General features: G+C 42.0%; 1 protein-coding gene and 1 long non-coding RNA gene across 4 annotated transcripts in view; one reads left to right on the forward strand and one right to left on the reverse strand.

Annotated features, from left to right (window-relative positions):
- Sox5 (SRY-box transcription factor 5) overlaps positions 1 to 19,560 on the reverse strand; it is a 968,743-nt gene that overhangs the window by 852,659 nt on the left and 96,524 nt on the right. The gene's annotated exons all lie outside the window — the stretch shown is intronic.
- The window catches only part of LOC116099786, a 24,583-nt gene continuing 6,875 nt past the window's right edge, over positions 1,853 to 19,560 (forward strand). The window contains exon 1 of the long non-coding RNA XR_004122386.1: positions 1,853 to 2,062. This is a non-coding gene — a long non-coding RNA (uncharacterized LOC116099786). The remainder of the gene's footprint in view (positions 2,063 to 19,560) is intronic.

The raw sequence follows: 19,560 nt of genomic DNA on the forward strand, positions 1-19,560 counted from the left end.
CCAGTGAGGATGACCCCTCCAGTGAGGATGACCCCTCCAGTGAGGATGACCCCTCCAGTGAGGATGACTCCTCCAGTGAGGATGACTCCTCCAGTGAGGATGACCCCTCCAGTCCACATGACCAAGAACCAATGCTTCATATCTCTATGTCAGTTGCACCTTATGGCTTCTCACGTTTCTGAACTATAAAAGGAGATTTTTTTCAAGAACATAGCCAAATGCTGAGGAAAAAAAAAATAAATTCAATATTTGAAGATATATTAATCTTTAGTTTGCAAACACTTGATATTATACCTTACAGGATCACAGAATTATTAAAGGAAAGGAAGAATGAACAACTGAGATAGATAGATAGATAGATAGATAGATAGATAGATAGATAGATAGATAGATAGACAGACAGACAGACAGACAGAATATGGTGCATGACAGAATTCCAGTTCCTATATTTCATGAAGTAAGCAAGAGAAGTACGTGGCAGTGCATTGTGGCAAAGGAGTGTCTCATCTCAGAGACTATCTGTATTGATATCAGAGAGGGGTAATGGTATGAAATGACACTGGCTGGCCTGCCCTGTCACCTTTCTCACAGTGCTGGTGGCAGCAAAGAAGCTTAATCAATGCAACAGAAGTGACATTTTGCAGTCAAATTAAATTAAATGGAAACGAAAAGGAAAATCTGAGGTCCATCCTAAAGGCTGGTCCTCTTACCACCCAGGTCGTCTCCATGGTAACTAACTCTCTCTGCAGAAAGCATGTCCAGTGGAACATGCTGGCATCTGCTGCCATTTTCTGTGGCTTCCCCAAAGCTTACACTATAAGTAACAAAGGGAGCGTCCCTCAACCCACCAGCAGGATGACAGTGAATCTAAACCACTAGGCAATCACAGAGACAGCCAACCTCTGAGATTGTGGGCCTAACAAATGGGCAAGCATAGGGCAGACCCAGCTAAGTGGGCGATGTTCAAACTGCTATCTTCTCAGAATTGCTTTTACTTGGGCTATAAACCTTCCTGGACCCTGTAAAACTACCTTTGCACTCTGAGGGATAATCTGTCTAATATTAGAACTGACATTTGTGAGTTCTTCTTGTCTCCAGTGCTGCCTCAGACATGACTCCCCATCCTTGTGAGGTGTGTGACAAGCCAGGGACATTAAGAGCTGTAAGGGTGAGACCTCACTGGCAAAAGCACTGACAAAGACCTCACTGACAGCAGCAGCTGAAGGCTTTTCTAGGGAGCTTCCTCCATGCACATTCTAGAAGTCTCTGCATATACCCGGTAGAACATAGCTGGTCCAAACTCAGGCTCTTCTGTTTGCTGTCCTCTACTAAGTGATCAGACAACTACAGAAAGGAGAGAGAAATATTACGTTTTAGAGAATAATTGGTTACACGGCTGGCATGCTCCAAATCCATCTGTAACACCATAAAAATGGCCCAGAGGGCTTTTTCATCAAATACACTAATTTTGGATTTTGCCACCAAAGCTGTAACCATGAAAAGATAGAAGCCACAATATAAGATATGAAACATACCAGCCCATGTCTATCTTACACAAGAGATCTGGGAAGAGAATGGTTTGGTGTGAAATGTGTTTCCACCAATGGCTACAAAGCCCCGAGTCATGATATTCCACCCAGATAGAACAGCAATAGGAAAGAATGGCACCTCCTGGCAGGTGGTGAGCTTAAGAAGTCACACTAGCAACCATCCTTGGCTGGAGCTACACCGCAAGTTCTCATCTCCATTTCCACAGCACTAATTCGCTTTGGATTGGGTGCCCAACTGCTTGTACTACTATGGGCTAACCTAGGGCTGGGGAAGGGCTCAGTCATTAAAGAGCTTCTTTTGCAAGCAGAGGACAGAGTTTGCTCCCCAGAGCCCACATTAAGGAGACAAGCGGTATGTGAGGTGGCATGTGCTGTGAAGCCAGAGCAAGGATGGCAGACAGTTGGCTGGTCAGGGGGTTCTGCAGGGAGAGGCAATCATCGCCAAACTGGACAACACAAGCTCACTGCCCAGGACCTACGTGACTGACAAGTGCAAGTTGTCCTCTAACTCTGTATGTACATTCTGACATGTGCATGCCCATACACTCCCACCAATATGTGCAAGACTCTACATATACTGACATATGTATGCCCCCTACTGACATGTACATTCACACAAACACACACACTGACATGTGCAGTCACACACACACACACTCACATGTGCATCCCACACACACATTGACATGTGCATTCACACAAACACACACACTGACATATGAATGCCCACCACACTGATATGTGCATGCACACATACATACACAATGACATATGCTTGTCCCCACATAGACATGTGCATTCTCTGCCATGTGCATGCATACATGCATACATATAAACACATTGACATGTACATATACACACTAACATATGAATGCCCCCCACTGACATATGTATATACATATGAATGCCCCCCACTGACATATGTATATATACACACTAAGATGTAAATGCCCCCCCAAAGACATGTACATGCTCATACGCACACACTGACGTGTACTTGCCCCCACAGAGACATGTGCATGCCCCCTGCCATGTGCATGCACATACATGCACACACACACTAACATATGATGCCCCCACTGACATATGCATATACACATATATACACACTGACATGTGGATGCCCCCACCACTGACATGTGCCCTCCCCATGGACATGTGCACACCCATACACACACACACTGAACAAAGATAGTTGTGAACTCTGTGTAATTAAGGGCCAGAGAGCCGGCTCAGCAAGAAGAGCATTTGCTGCTCTACCAACGACACAGCCCTGCTTCCCAGCACCCACATGGTAGGTAGCAATGGCTTGTAATTGCAATTTTAGGGAATCTGATGTCGTCTTTGGCCCTCTGTAGGTTCCTGCACATGCAAGATGCACATAAAATTATGAATATACATGAAAATACATAATAAATAAAATCATGTGGTGAGGTCTGTTTTAAAATGTATTTCAATTTTGTTTGAAATTCCTTTCCAATTTTTTTGCTTTCCAATCTTACAACGGTATTGCCTATTTAAAACCATATTTGAGCCATGTATGGTGGCTCACATCTGTGATTCAAGTACTTGTTGACCAAGTTTAGGGCCACCCTGGGCCACCATTGTAAGCTCCAGATCAGCCTGGTCTATGGGAACAGGCTCTTTCAACAAAATAAAATAACAACAACAACAACAACAATAATAATAATAATAATAATAATAATAATAATAATAATAATAATAAGAAGAAGAAGAAGAAGAAGAAGAAGAAGAAGAAGAAGAAGATGAGGATGATGATGATGATGATGATGATAAAGCTGTGTTTGTTTTCCTTTAAAATGTGTGTCTGTCCTTTATCCACAGAGGCATGGAAGAGGGTCACAAATCAGAAGTGTCTGGCTAGGTCTCCCCTCTAAGGCACCACACTCACCATTGACCGTGCACAGCTGGGTTTAAACACACAGACAGGATGGGCTGCGGCTGAGGAGGTTCAGAATTCGCACACCACCAAGGAGACAGTGAGGGGGCTTAGAAGTCACGGTGTCATATTTACTTTGGAAATTGCCATTATAACTGAAATACAGTTTGACAGCCTGGTTTTAAACTTCTAAACGCTTGGAGATTTTATCTACCTAATAAACTTGTGGCTTTATAAACCCACAAGGCTCCCGTGATACCATCTTATTTGAAAAGGGTGTGAGCCTGCCAGGTGTAAGGAAGCATTTGTGATCTCCGGATTGGTGAACCGCAAAGTGCCTATCTATTTTCAGAGATTACGGGGAAGGCACCAGTGCCATTGGTTAAGATAGCAAGCTGATTTCTTCAATAAACGAGTGCTTCGCTCACTCACCACAATTTTCTACAATTGCCCTTTTGATCTGAGGCTTCCAATCCTGCCACAATGTAGGTTTTTATTTTGGAGCACCAAAATCTATAGTCTCAGTTTCATATATATATATATATGAAGTCTTTTTTTCTTTACATGACTAGAAAAACAAACCCTTCTCTCTTGCTTTATTCACTGAAAGGGGATGCGCTTCTTTAACGTTTGTGTTGGATAACATTTTGAAAGAAACAGAATCTTAGCCAATGGTCTGAAATTTTGTGAATTGAAAAAGACAAATGAGGATTACTGTCCTTCTAGCCATGCACTAATTAAAGAATGCTTCAGACTTACTGATTATATTTTAAAAGAGATCTAAGAACTTTTACTGTGTATGCATGTGGATATGAGCACTGGTTTGCATCCCTGAATACAGGACAGAAGCCTCAGATCCCCGGAGCTAGAGCCATTGTAAGCTCAGGAACCAAACCAGTATCCTCTGCAGGAGTGGTATGTGCTTTTAACAGCTGAGACATTCCTCCCGCCCTGATGTTTACATCTTTAGATTCCCTCTGATAGAATTTGGACTCTGTTCCCTGGGAAATGATGAAAACATCAGTGCTTTCAGAAAACTATCAAAGGCACCAGAACAAGCACTAAGTAGCACTTGTGTGACTGTGGGGACTGGAATTGAGCTCCTCAGAACCTGGCAACTGTGGGGGCCACCTGCAAACCCACCATGTAGGAAGCAGAGACAGGATCGTGGTGTCAACTGGATAGCTGGGCTAGACTGAGTTGGAGATATCCTGGTTCTTTAAAAGACCTTGTCACAGGAAATCATGAGGAGAGCAATAAAGACATCCAATGCCAACTTCAATCCTTCATGTACACATGTACACATGTGCCTACACACGCGCACATGCGCGTGCACACACACACACGCATACACAAACATATCAGTTTGGGCTATGGGAATTTATCAGTGTTGGAGTGCTTGCCTAGTATGTGTGAAGCCATAGGCTCTATCCTTTCTTTGATCCTTAATTCAGCAACGACAACAACAACAACAATAACAACAACAAACCTTGCAGAGTATATATGTTTGTGTGTACGTATGATCTGTGAATGTCAGTGTGTGTACACACATACTGATATCCAATGTTTGTACGCGTGTTTGTATTGTTTCTTCCACTATTAGCCTATTACTTCTAATAGATGGTATTATTTTCAGAATATAACTGTATGGATAGGTTCTCACTTAACCACTGATTAATAAAAACCAAAGACAATGAAAAAAAAAACATGAAAGTGCCAAGAACTACTTGTCCCAGTTTCACAACTGATCAAATGTGCTTGCAACTTAGTTGCCACTTCAACAAGAATTCTGCATGAAGATGGTGCAGGGCGTGGACCATTCCCAGCTTTCCAGCTGGTTGAGCACTGAGTAGGGATGGATGCCATTCTTAATAGAGCTGGTTAGAGATGCTGCTGCTGGTGCCAAGGATACATCTGGGCACACGGATGAGGATGGTGCCAAGGATATATGGATGACTAGGGAGCTGCCTGTCATTCGCTGAGCTGCAGTAACTGTGCTGTGGATCTTGTATCTCATTTAACATTCAACTATATTTCTGTGGGGCAGACTCTCTCTGTACATTTCTCTTCTGTATGAGAGAACTGAGCTCCAGAGGGGCAGAGGGGCAGAACTGAAGGCCCATCACTACATCATGATAGGGCAGGAATCACACAAGGACTCTCTGACCTCAGAACTCCCGAGCCTAACTGTAGAAGTGTTTCAGTCTCATGGTGCTAAGGATGCCTGGCCTGCACTCACTGGTGAGTGAGCAACAGGCACCATCCCTTTAAGCATTATTTCATTTTCCCATCTACTGCTATGGAGCAAAGTGCGGTGTATTCCATTTTGTTCCTCTTGAGTTTTGGTCGTTTTCTCCTCTGTTTACTTTTGAGGTCAGTGTCATTCTGTAACTCTGGTTGGCCTAGAACTCCATGAAACCATCCTTCCTGAGCTTCCTAAGCACAGGGATGACAAGAGCGAGCCACCACACCCATCTCAGAGTCTACTTTGGGAACCGTCCAACTGAGCCCATTGGGAAAAATTCAACTTCATTTTGAAAGATGAGAATGAAATAGGAAGAGAAAAAAATGACTTGTTTCTTAAGAGATGCTGAGGATGATGGGGGAGGAGGCTTTACCCTGTCTAAGTCCCAGAGAAGATGGCAGTGGTGAACAGGAGCCTGGAGACCAGCTGACAGCAGATCTCCTTTCAGCACAATGGTCAGAAAAGGGGAGGGATGCTGAAGAAAGCCATTCAGCCTAAACAGAAATGTCAGCCAGGAGCCAAATGAACTTAGGATGCAGATGAATTGGACAAAAGGCACCCACAAGCCTACCAAGTTTTTAAAAGTACTTCAATACATCTGTGACCAGAAATTACTTCTTGACCACCAGAAATAATTCCAAATAACTTCCACAGAAGGGTCAGAAGGCACAGTTCATAGAGTTGTGGAAGATGAAGCCATGAGCCATGGCAGCTGTCTGTATGATGGGTAACCATAACTTCATGTTATCCATTTATGCAAGGCCACTGTTATCTTAGGGTTACACTCCGTCTGACAACACTAGTCTCATTACACTGCACTTCAGGCAAATGCTGTGGGTTTTGTTGTGTCTGTACCTTGCGTCTTTCTGTCTTCATAACTTAGGGAGAGAGAAAAAGAACAGAAGGAGGGAGGACTGAAATAGTGAGGAGTGAGGAGGGAGGACTGAAATAGTGAGGAGTGAGGAGGGAGGACTGAAATAGTGAGGAGTGATGTTGGACTTTGGAGCCAATAATTAAGGGAGTCAACAAGGCTGTGCTTAAGCTTCTCTAAGTAAACATTTTAGAACCACCCATAGATGATGCAAATTCATTAATTAGCATATTATCTCAGCCCTCTGAAGACCATTGCATAGACACAATTTTGTAGGACACACACTGGTCTGAAGCAACAGTGGAATCTTCTGGACAGAAAGATCAGAAGTCTCTATAGTTCAACATGTTGTAGAAGTTTCCAAAGCCCCACACTTTGCACTCAGGTCTTTCTCCTGTGCCAACATTAGGATGGTTAATCCACCAACTCCCAAGAGAAAGTGCATTCCTTGGCTGGAATAAGAATTACCCAGGATCTAACAAAACAAACAAGCAAAAAACAAAACAAAACCAACCAAAACAAAACAACCAACCAAAACAACCCACTCAGTGGGTGGGTCCCAGAGGCTATAAACCAAATGTTTAAAGATGGAGTGGAAATATATCTATATCTATATCTATATCTATATCTATATCTATATCTATATCTATTTATCTATCTATCTATCTATCTATCTATCTATATACCTATATCTACCTATCTATCTACCTATCTATCTATCTATCTATCTATCTATCTATCTATCTATCTCTCCATTTGAAACCACCTCCCCAGGTGGTTCAAGACTCTATCACATGAATTCTTATTTCCACAAATCTTCTCTTTTCCTCCTCAAAATGTATAGCATTTTGAAAGTGTATCCAAGGAATTCAGTCAATTGGTAAACAGACTTCGACTATGAAAACCATTCAGAAAGTACTAACATCATTCTTGAGTTCATAAACACCTACTGTCCCTTATGTGTCTGCATCTTGATGACAAGGCACATAGGCCATCTCTCCCCTTTAAGAACAACATACACATCCTCATGAAGGTCTGACACCAAATCACAACTGAACTCAAAACTAAAGAGCAGAGATTCACTGCATACATCAGTTCATTTTTTTCCCCTTCATTCAATAGGCAGGCAAGGTGCACCAACTTTGTGTTAGATTCTGGAAAGTCCAGGAGGAATTTAGCAATGAACATGTCATCCATATACTAGACAGATGAAACCTTGAGGAGGAAATACAGAAACCAGTGACCAGAACTCAGCATATGTGTCGTGATGGAGCCCCATACAGCATGCACCCAGGACAGGAGGATGAGCTAGACTCACTGTTCAGAACAGGAGGAGATTTTCTAAAAGTTAGAGCACAGGTGCTGAATAGAGGGATGGGTTTAGGTTAGCTGAGCCAAGAAAGGAGGAAGGAAACTGTGGGCACAGAAAACAACAGGTGCGAAAGACAAGAAAGGCAGTAAGGCAGTGCATGCCAGGGACCTTAGATAACACTGCCTGTAGCAGAAGTGAGGTTGGAGACTTTGGACTTCACCCTTGACGTTAGCACCCAGGATGCTGTTCTGCAAAGATTTAACAGCTCAATTTGCATATTGGAGAAGTCTCACCACTAGAGTGATTTTGAAAAGTTCAGCACTGAAAACAAAAGAAACAAGAGTGTGGACTCCAACCCAGAAGAGATGAGGAAGCAGATTCTGTAGATATCTTAGAGGCCGTGGGGACTTGGAGGCTCAGCAGATGGAGTGCGGGAGAGAACAAGATGTCCTGAGCTTCCAGGCTGGATGTGGTGAGGAGAGTCAGACATGGCCTCTTGGTGGCTTTGCTAAGGTCCAAGCCTGGATCTGAACTTTTTCCTCTGTGTGTAAAACTGGGACCATATTGTTTTATCCTCCTAGGCGTCTGCTACCATCAGAGAGATGGACATGGAGCTGAGCTGCCTTCTTCAAAGGATAGTATGAGGGTAGATTGAGCACCTGGACAACATGTAATGTGCACGTGAATGCTCACACCCAGTTAGCAACAGCTCTTGCCGACCTAGTGATCAGGTCTACAGAGATACCAATCTGGAGATGATCTTTATCAATGAGTAGAAATGTTCACTGCCGAGGCTTGACCCTGGCTACGCACGAATGGCCCAGGTACTCTAAAACTCCAGGACTTACTCAGTTGCTCCCAGATGAGAAGAGCCTCATCAAACAGCCCCCAAGATAGTTCTCCATGTGTGCTACCTTACCTGTTTTATTGCCTTATTTTCAACGCTTGGACATATCTGTCCCTCCCTCAGGGCTTGAAGTATCCATCATATGATCCTGTCCCTCCCTTGGGGCTTGAAGTATCCATCATATGATCCATGGCTATAAGATATTTTATTTAAAATATTCATGCTTCCATCCATTTTCAATTTTCCTCATATTTAAAGATTTTTAATGATGTTTCCAAAAAAAATTAAGAGATTTTACACCTGGACTCATAATGCCTGGCCTATTTCTACCCAATTTTTTCCTCGAAGGGGTCTTCTGTTTCTGAACTGGCTCCTGACTCTCATTCTAAAGTTCCCCTCTCTCATGGCTCTTTATATGGTATTGTTTTTCTCTCCCTACTTCATCCACTGTAGACTCGTGACCCTGTGATGCTTTCGACTGAACTGGAAGCATTAGAGCTTCAAGTCTATATCTAAACAAATGGAGCACTTTTTCAGATGCCCCAAGTCTCTGTGGCTGTAGAAAAAAAAAATACATTAAAACAACAGAGCAAAGTCCGGCAGACACAAGCAGTGTGCGAACAGACATCTGTTCTGTGTGGAATGAAGGAATCTGGTTTCACTTTGTAAAGTTTGCTGGGTGGGTGCTCAATACACTGTGCTAAGCCCTCAATTACAAACGCTGAGTATCCACGAGGGAGGAGCAACACTGCATACCAACTATCGTTCTCTCCATCGAGCTAACTGATTACAATTGGATTTCCCTCAAAGGAGCTTGTTGGATAATTTGTCTCATTACTACTGAAAAGGAAATGGAAATCAAGGACTTGAGGGCAGGAAACAGTAAGCAAATATGATCAAAGGTTTACTGCATGAGATGTGGGTTCAGTGGAAAAATAATAAAAAGAGATTAATGTCACAGCAGATAAAATGTAATCAAACTTTGAACTATTCATTAAGCTAATATGCTTTAAAATTGTAAGCCATATAAGTAACCATATGGGACTATTCTTAAAGTGCTGGGTACAGATATTTTTATTGGAAACCAAAACACAGACCATATAGAGAATTAACACTGAGTATCATTTATTGCTTTTCTACTAATTCTAGGTTGAAATGTCCTTTGAATTTGATTGCCTAACCACCCACATCTCTATCATATCATCTCTAAGCATCATTACATCATGTGCCCCAATCTTGTGAGGACTGTAAGCAAAGAACAGTTAGCTAAAGATAGATCATTACTAACACATCAATAATAAAGGAGGCAGTTAACAGCAACAAGCATGATCAGAAGTAAATTTAGACTAAATTCCAAGAAAGAATGTTCAACAACAGAAAGGACAGATGAAGGCAGGCACCTTCTGGGACCGGTGGTAGAGATCAGAGGAACGCTTAAGCCCATGAAGGATGGCTTTCTGTTCCTGATTGTGCTTTTCAGAGGACACCTGTAGCTGGGGTGAGGCGGGAGGTGGGGACAGAAGCTCCCCGAGACTTGGGAAGACTGCACATGAAAAGGTGGGCTGACTCGTTTCTTTATGTCATATGAAGGTGGGATTATTTTTTTTTCCAAATCAATCTCTTACGACAAGGATCAGGGAATCCTTTTGTGGAAAGCCATGGAAACCCCAACAGAGTCCAAAACTCAATTCTGTCACCTCCCAGGTGAGGGAATTCAGCAGGACACATGGCTTTCCAAGTCTCTGATTCATCAGCTGACAACAAGCACAAGTAAGCTCGGCTTGCAGAGCTGCTAGAGTTGAATCATGGTGATATTGATGACTATAACCTGATCAGCAGACTCCGAGCACTGCCAGGGAACAGCAAGGTCTCGGTAACTGGCGGATGCTGTACAGCAAGGTCTCGGTAGCTGGCAGATGCTATCATTAGGATTTAGCCTTCCCTTGAGTGAGACATGCTGACCCATTACTACTCAGAAACCTTCCATCGAAAATCAAGTTTCTCTCCAGTTCTCCAAAGGATTCCATTTTCCAGTCCAGAACTTTCTCAGACACGTGGCAAGAGAGGCTGAGATACCGATTTTTTTTCTCAACATTAATTGAGAGTTCGTGCACACCCAGAGATCTGGGTCACTTGCCTTCTGATGCCCCTGACTTCTTTACTTGTTAAAGAAATATGAATTTCAAACCTCAATTAGCCAGATGTGAAAGAGTTAAGGTGTCCAAGCAACCATATTATATTTCTATTAATTTTTTTTGCTATCTAATTAGAAGTATATCTTTGTCTCGGTGCTTATAAAGTTATACCAATATATATTATCTGGGCTTTCAAACTTAGTGTGGGCATTATCATGTACAAAATCTAAGTTTTTCAAATATTGTGATGGCCCTACATCTGTACCCAGAACATCTTGGTTTAAAGTGCTTGAGAGATTAAAGATTTCCACAGTCTTTACAGTCTCTGGGCAACAAATTCATTCCTGGGCTCTGCTCATTTATTCTAAACATTAAATGGAGCAGAAGGGAAAGGACAGGTTGATCATTTAAGAAGTTCATAGAAGTCTGATGAGTTAAGATATGAAGAGTGAAAGGTTGGGGTGTGTCACTGCCAGAACAACATGTGCATCTTGAGCTCTAACTTAGAAAATCATAAATGAGCTAATTAAATGACAATAGTACAGCTTTCACATACCAGTTATATCATCAAAAAATTCTTCAGTAAGTTTATGTACTTTTAATAAGCACAAGCATTAGTCAGCTTTAAAAAGACAAAAAGCAAGAACCGTGATGTGTTGATCGCCTATAGATCCAAACTAGACAAAACAAAGGCTCATGAATGCGTTTGTTCATTAATTCTTAAAAAGCCAGACTCTGAGTTGTTATCATGTCAACTGGCACCAGACCATACTCAATTTAGAGCAGTACAAAGTAGAGCCCAGAATCTACAATGGTAGGGTTTTGATCACACTAATTAACAGCCATTTTGTTTAAAATAAACAGATACGAGTCTAATTGCCTTTTTTACATAAGAAAGAGACTATCTTAAAAGTTAAAACATGCGAAAGGAAAGATCAGACGAACGCGCCACTCCGATAAGCAAAGTGTGTGTGAAAGGGACCTGAGGAAGTCTGGGTTGCTCTGACTGACAGCCCTGTGGAGCCAAGGAATTAAAGGCTTGCAAAGGTGAAAGGGACCCTGAGGTGAAGGACTACAATTACCGACCACCCCCCCCCCCCCCCCGCATGCCTCTCTACACAAAACTGCCTGTGCTCCACCTTTGTCTGCAACAGGCTGATCAAACTAATTAGGAGGGAACCACTCATTATAGGCAAATGATTCCTTGTACCCAGCATTCCTTGCCTGAAGTGGAAGTAATGTAACCGAAAGGTCAAAGGTAGACTGCGGTCCAGATGTCGCCCTAATCTTGTGCTACATACAACAAATGAGCCCCTAGCTCAGTGGCCTCTTTCCTGAGGCTTCCAACAGGCTGCTATTAAGGGAAGTAAGTGCCTTGCATTTGATTCTGTGGATTCTCTTTTGAAAAGCCACCAGTCAAGCTGATATGACCCAGAGTCTCATCTCCATAGTCTGTCAAAGCAATTCCCAGAAACCCTGAGAAGCCTGAAGTTTCCAGAACTATCACAGAAGGTCTGCAGACGGATGCCATTTACTTAAGAAATGTACTGATATGATATACATGTGTAATGCTATCTGTAACATAAACCTAAAACTGAGAAAGATTGTTTAGAAATAGTAATTCCTGTGTGAACTGGCACTGGCCAGCTACTTGAATGACATGTCACTCAAGACTACAAATCAGAAAACAAATTATACTGGAGACAATAATTTAAAATTATTGCCTGGTTCTATTTGTTTTCCATTGTTCAACTAATTAAGAAGAGTCTTGTTATGTAGTCCTGTCTAGACTGGGATTCACCATATAGCTTGTAGCAATCATCCTGCCTCAGCCTCTCAAGGGCTAGAAGTACAAATTTCACATCCAGACGTTACCTGATTTAACCACTGCCAAAAGAATGAATGCCCTCCATTAGGTTTCTCGTTGAACTTTGGCTTCTCACCCATCTTCCTATAAAACATGAGCACCCTTGTTACCAACTTCACTGTATGTGGAGAGGGACTTTTCAACTCTCTGGTAAGTGAGTTGTAAAATCATGCATATATTAGCAGCATGAGCTATTATCTGCACTCATGATCCACATATGCTATTAACTGTATTCATAATAAAACTGGTGATTTTAGCCCATGATACACTATTTCATTTCCATTGGTTTTCATGAGACAAAGCCTTGTGACATAGCCTGAGGCAAGTTTGAGTTAACTGTAGTCCAGGATGATTTCAGACTCATGACAATCCCTCTGCCTCAGCCTCCTGAGTGCTAGGATTACAGCTATGACCCACCATACCCAGGTTTATTGTGCTCCATAGTTTGAAAGACAAAATCCCATGGATATAGATTACTGATCAACGATGGCATGAACATTTGTTTTTGTGAACTGAATGCTTAAGAGACATCAACTAGACAGATGATATATCAGTTTGAATATCTTTTTAAAATATAAAACCAAACAATGAGCTCTTCTCAATATTTTGCCATATGTATACAGGTATGTTTTGTTTAACAGGCCTCAATTTGGTGAGGTCTATTAGACAGAAAGCCATGAACAACTTGCTTAATATAAAGAAACTTGGCCTACACACCAAGAAGATCTGCTATCTATGCTGGTGCATTTAAATCCTGTGATGCTTGTTCCATCTGGGGAACTCACCCTACAGAAAGTCACTCTAAAGGTTGGTACCAGTCTGCAAGAAGAACTAGAAGGACTGGGGAGGTGGCTCGGTGGTAAAGAGCTTGCTCAGCAGGCACCAGGCCCTGAGCTTGACCCATAGCACTAGAGGAGAATACTAGACTGCTAGATCATGATTTCAAATGGCTTCGTGCTAAAAATCATCAATGCGAACTCTGCACAGACTAGTTTACAGTGTCATGAGATTTCCCTTTATCTACTTTTAAAATTCTATGACTCATTTGAACAAGGAACTAGTGAGGGTAACAATATGTTGGGGTGGGTGTGGTGCTGCTATGTTCTCAAATGCTACATACTGGCTCCCAAGAGCTGGTTGCCCCAGAAGAGGAGGTCCTCATATACATCAGGTGATGCTGTGTAAACCTTCTTCCCTAATTTAAACTTAATTGGTTAAAAAAAGAAAAAAGGCTAATGCCTGTGCTTGGACAGTAGGGAGAGAACGGTGGGACTTGAAGATCAAATGAAGGAGTCTCAGGAAAGATCAAGGGGAGAAGGAAGAAGACCAAGAGAGAAGGAGGCAGCCATGAAAGGAGATGGACGGTGAACACATGCTCAGAAGACACAGCAAGTAACAAGGGACATTATGCCTGAGATGTAAGTTAGGATAGCTCCAAGCCGTCCAAATCGAGGTTTACAGCTTATAAATAAAATACCTGGATTGTGTGTCTTTTAGCTAGACTGGCTGGCTAGAATATATCGTTCATTTTGCAGGGATATGGCTTTCAGGTTGTGGAGCCCTTACCAAACTATGCACTGAATGGTCTGAGCATAGTGGCACACGCCTCTAATTACAATGCTCGGGTAGAAGAGGTAGGAGACGTACAAGCTCATGGTCATCCTTGGCTACATAGTGAGTCTGAAGTCAGCTGGGAAGGGGGGTGTGAGGCCACTTTTTAATATAAAAAGAAAAGACATGAAAAGTAGAAAAAGCCAATCCATTATCCAATTATCACCTTTCTAATACTACTCCTGTGAGTTTATCAAATTTAGTGTATTAAATATGTGTAAGAACAGACTGTGATCAGGCTTCTCTTTGCAGGGAGTGAGCTCAAGGTTCTTGAGCTCCTAAAATCCCCAGCCCCGCTGCCTAGCACACATTCCTGGAAGAACTGGGTGGCCATGGATGCTCCTTTGCTGAGCTGGAGCTGGCATGATGTGATGGAAGGAAGTGTGAGGCACGCCGCCTCAACCACGTGGGCTTCTGTCACCTCTCCCAGCATGCATCACCAGTGTTCTAGAACAATGAGTGCCCAACACAGGACAGCAGAAGAGTTCACACAGCACAGAAAGGATGGATCTCATTAGGGGCAGGCAACAGGCTAGCTCTGAAAGGAATTAGAAACAAGTGGAGGGGGCATGTCCTCCCAACGGCAGTATGTTTGGAGTTTTGATTTATGAAAGACTCTCACACTGCAGCCCCCAAAGGCCTGAAATTCACCACATAATCAACTCACTCTTAAACTCAAAGCAATCCTCCTGCCTCAGCTTCCTGAACATTGAGATTACAGATGTGAGCCATCTTTCTGGCTAGGAAAATCTTGCAGTCATCTCCCATGTAGACTGGCGTTAGTACCATGGGCACATGTTACTCTGCCCGCGTCTGTCTGAAGGCACCACCCCTTTACAAGCCACATGTTGTATGCCAGGAGGTGGGTATCACATGTGAGTCAGACATGGGAACATTCCCAGTAATCTCACAAAACCCTGCTATGTCTGTTGAAATTAACAAAACAAAAACAAACAAACAGGTCTGAAAGGAATACTTCAATTTCTTATGTGTGTATGTATGTATGTGTGAATATATGTGTGTATATGTGAATGTATATGTATATGTATGTATGTGTATACTGTGAATGTATGTGTATGCGTGTGTGAATGTGTGTGTATGTGTGTATATGTGTGTATGTGTATAAGTGTGTGCATGTGTGTATGTGTGAATGTGTATGTATGTTTGTATGTGTGAATGTATGCATATGTGTGTGAATGTGTGTATGTATATGTGTGTATATGTGTGTAAGAATGTGTGCATGTATGTGTGAAGGCATGTGAATATGTGTATGTGTATGTATGTATATATGTATGAATATATGTGTATGTATATGTGTGAATATGTGTATGTGTATGTATGTGTATATGTATGTATGTGTATGTATGTGTGAATGTATGTGTATTGTCTATGTGTATATGTGTGTGTATGTGTCTATGTGTGAATGTATGCATGTGTGTGTATGTGTGTGTGTATATATGTGAATACATGTGTATGTGTGTGAATGTGTATATGTGTGTATATGTGTGTATGAATGTGTGTGTATGTGTGAATGCATGTGTATGTGTGTGAATGTGTATATAAGTGTGTGTATGTGTATATGTGTTTATATGTGTATGTGTGTATATATGTACATGTGTGAATGTATGTGAATGTGTGTATGTGTGTGTGTGTTTGTCCCTTCAATCTTGAGTGTTATCATGCTATTAATCAGCACTGGTTCATGAGATGGTAGAAACCACTTATTGTGTGGCCTTTCTTCTTCAGGCATCTTCCACTTTGTGTTTTTTTTGTTTTGTTTTGTTTTGTCTTTTCCATTCGGGGTTTCTCTGTGTAGCCTTGGCTGTCCTGGAACTCACTTTGTAGACCAGGCTGGCCTTGAACTCAGAAATCCACCTGCCTCTGCTCCCAAGTGCTGGGATTAAAGGCGTGTGCCACCACCACCCGGCTCCACTTTGTGTTTTGAGACAGAGTCTCTCACTGGTCTGGAATGCCCTGCCGCCATTAGGCTAGGTGGATAGCCAGCAACCCCCGGGATGCAATGCCTCCACTTCCCCAGTACCAGATTCCAACCTCCAGTCACTGGACGCAGCATCTTCACATGGGTTTGAGGATTGAGTTTAGACACTGTGTTAGTGAGGTGAGTTAAATGACAGCTTTCTTCCTGCCTCAGACTAGAGGTCCTACACGAATCACACGAACGGCTGCTGTGTGAGGACTAACTAGAACCCATATATAAACTTTCTTCTGTGGTCAATCTTTCTCAAGCATTAAAGCTTAGGAAAGCTTTATAAGGAGGACCGAAGAGAAGACTGAGCAAACTGACCACCCTCATGCACTGAGTTGGTCTAGTTGGGCGACTCCACCTTTGCCCAAGCTCCCTGCACTGCCTCGTTTCTGGGGCTGGTCCCTCCCACTACAGCAGAAGGTCTCTGGGGACAGGGACAGTGTTTCAATCCTTCAACACATTCTGAGGCTCAGAAGCAGCCCAGGACTTACTGTTGCTAATTCAGCCTCTGCTCCAAAGAATGCTTTAGTCTGCAGAGAACTGGCCTGGGATTTGGTGAATCACAAAGGAAAATTCCCATCTGAAGAAAGTTCATAAACATTTTCAAGTAAAAAAAATCTGGAATTAACAGTGTAATAGTCCAATAACTGTTTAGGTTTTAGTTTTTGCCTTGTTTTATTTTTTGCTTTGTTTTGTTTTTTTGTTGGGGGGGATTTTTTGTTTTTGTTTTGTTTTGTTTGTTTTCAGTTTTGCTTTTTAGTGGGTTTTTTGTTGGTTTTTGTATTGTTTTGTTTTTTGAGATAGTGTCTTCCATTATGGCTGTGTCTACCCTGGAACTCACTGTGTACCTCAGGCTGGGCTCAAACCCTCAGCAATTCTCCTGCCTCAGCTTCCCAAAGCATGTACCACAATATCTGGTTCCCAACACTTGAGCCCATGTATAGATCTGAGATAAGGACTTAAATATTCCTAGCTATTGTTATACATTAGGTGTGCCACTTAAAAGCCCCCAAACCATCATGATTTCACCACCAGAATGTGGGAACTGCCATTGTCTGTCCATTCTTAGAGATGTTGCTGGGCATGGTGCCATAGACTTACAACTTCCAGAGCTTGAGAGGTTCAACAGGGTCAGGGCTAGCCTTGGCTACACAGCAAGACAATGTCGCAAAACATCAAACCCGATGACTGCATATAAATAATAGCCCTAGTTTAAGTAAAATAAATTATGTTCAAAGAAATTGACAAACTCCTGAAATTGACAACTTCTCTGGGCTCCAGATTCTCTCAACACTACCATGAACCGTGAGATTCTTACAGCCAATACTATATCAATTAACATACTTAGAAAACATAATTCAACTCTTTATTATTCTTATTTACATCTATATCGATGCTTATCTGCACCTGACATAAATATTTAAATATAAATATACTGGATTCTAATTGATCAGCATAGATTTCATTTTTACAAGTCCATTAAAACAATAACATAGTTAAAGATATCTTTCATAGAAGCTGTAAATTAATACAACAACTTGCCTGAGAATTGTATGTTTTATTAAGTAATCAAATTGATTTGCTAGGAAATTAACAAAACTTTCCCCAAAGAAACTCAAACCTCTCAAGCAAACGTAATTAAATATTTCTAAAGTGAATTCATCTGATATGCAGGGAACCTATTTATTACACCCGCAGGAATGGGGTGGGATTGTCTCGGGAACATATTAAAAGGGCTTTCCTAAGTTACAACTGAAGTACTAGAATCAGCCTAGAATTTTCTTCTTTCATCTAATTTATCATAAAATCTCAGTGCGGTTTAAACACAGTTCATTGCATTTGACACTAAAATCCCAGGTTCCTAACAGAAACTGCTTTGTCTAGAGGCAGAATGGTGAATGTGCTTGGGTCCTGGGTTGTCTGCTCCATTCATGGCCATTCTGTTCCCTTTCTGGTGTGAAAGGAGAGATCGTCAGGACACCACACGCTAGCAGTTCTCATTTTCTTTGCTAAGCTTGGGTATGTTCTCCACCTTTTCCTCTACCTGTTCCTTCCACCGTGTTCTCGCTTACACTAATCAGAACATGATGTAGCTCTGTCTAGTCCATCCTGCTTACTAATGCAAAAGGAGCTGATACTAAAACAGTTCTAGGAAGTTCTAGTCATGTTACTACATCGTGCTTGATCTATGGCTGGTATAGTACTTGGGGATGCGGTAGAAGCTGGATATTAAGACCTTCCTCGAGGAAGAAGATTATAGGAGGGTAAGGCTTGGAGGTTATGCCTGGCCCTCAGTATTTATTTGTGTGTGTCTCTCATCCCCCCTCTCTTTCTCTCTCTCCTTTCTGCCCACCACAAGGTAAAGAATTTCCTCTCTACACACCCTGCCACCATGATATCATGATATTCTTTCTACCCATGGATGAGCCAAGCCTCCATATAATAAGCCCTCTGAAACAGTGTCCCAGAGTCAACCTTTCTTATGTTAAGTTGTTTATGTCGGGTGTTTTGTCACAGTGATGGAAGGCTCACCAAGACCATATGCGAAAAACATCTTTAAGAATTAAACCCTTGGTACAGTACCTGTACATATTACAATTTCAGTAAGATATACTAAGTGGAAACATTCAATAAAAATCTACATTAACATCATATGCGAAAAACATCTTTAAGTATGAAGGCTTCAGTACAATGCTTGCATATACTATGATTTCAGTAAGGCATACTAAGTGGAAATTTTCTATAAAAATCCACATTAAGAATTATTAAAGGGGCAGTCAGACAGTTACTCACTGTGCACATATCTACTTATTAAGAGATTACCCAACATAAGAAAAGTCTGTGCTAGATGCTGGTGTTGGCTAAATAATCATAATTGTTAATGCATATTAAATGCCTTTTCCACACAGACAGAAATCTTTTAACTTGGCCAGTGTTAACTAGTCTAATTTTGAAAAGTGCTTCCACAACTTAGACAAGATTAACCTAACTACAAGGGCACAATGAATGCACATGACCAAGTTCCCATCTCAAAGGACCCACCAGAAGTGTACACTGGGGATGTGTATGCACTGGAGCCATGTGCACTGGGGATGTGTGCACGCTGGGGCTGTGTATGCACAGGGGCTGTGTGCCCTGAGAATGTGTGCACGCTGGGGCTGTGTATGCACTGGGGCCATGTGCCTTGAGAATGTGTGCACACTGGGGCTGGGTATGCACAGGGGCCGTGTGCCCT

The sequence above is a fragment of the Mastomys coucha genome, unplaced genomic scaffold (assembly GCF_008632895.1).
Source record: "Mastomys coucha isolate ucsf_1 unplaced genomic scaffold, UCSF_Mcou_1 pScaffold20, whole genome shotgun sequence".
NCBI classification, from domain to species: Eukaryota; Metazoa; Chordata; class Mammalia; order Rodentia; family Muridae; genus Mastomys; species Mastomys coucha.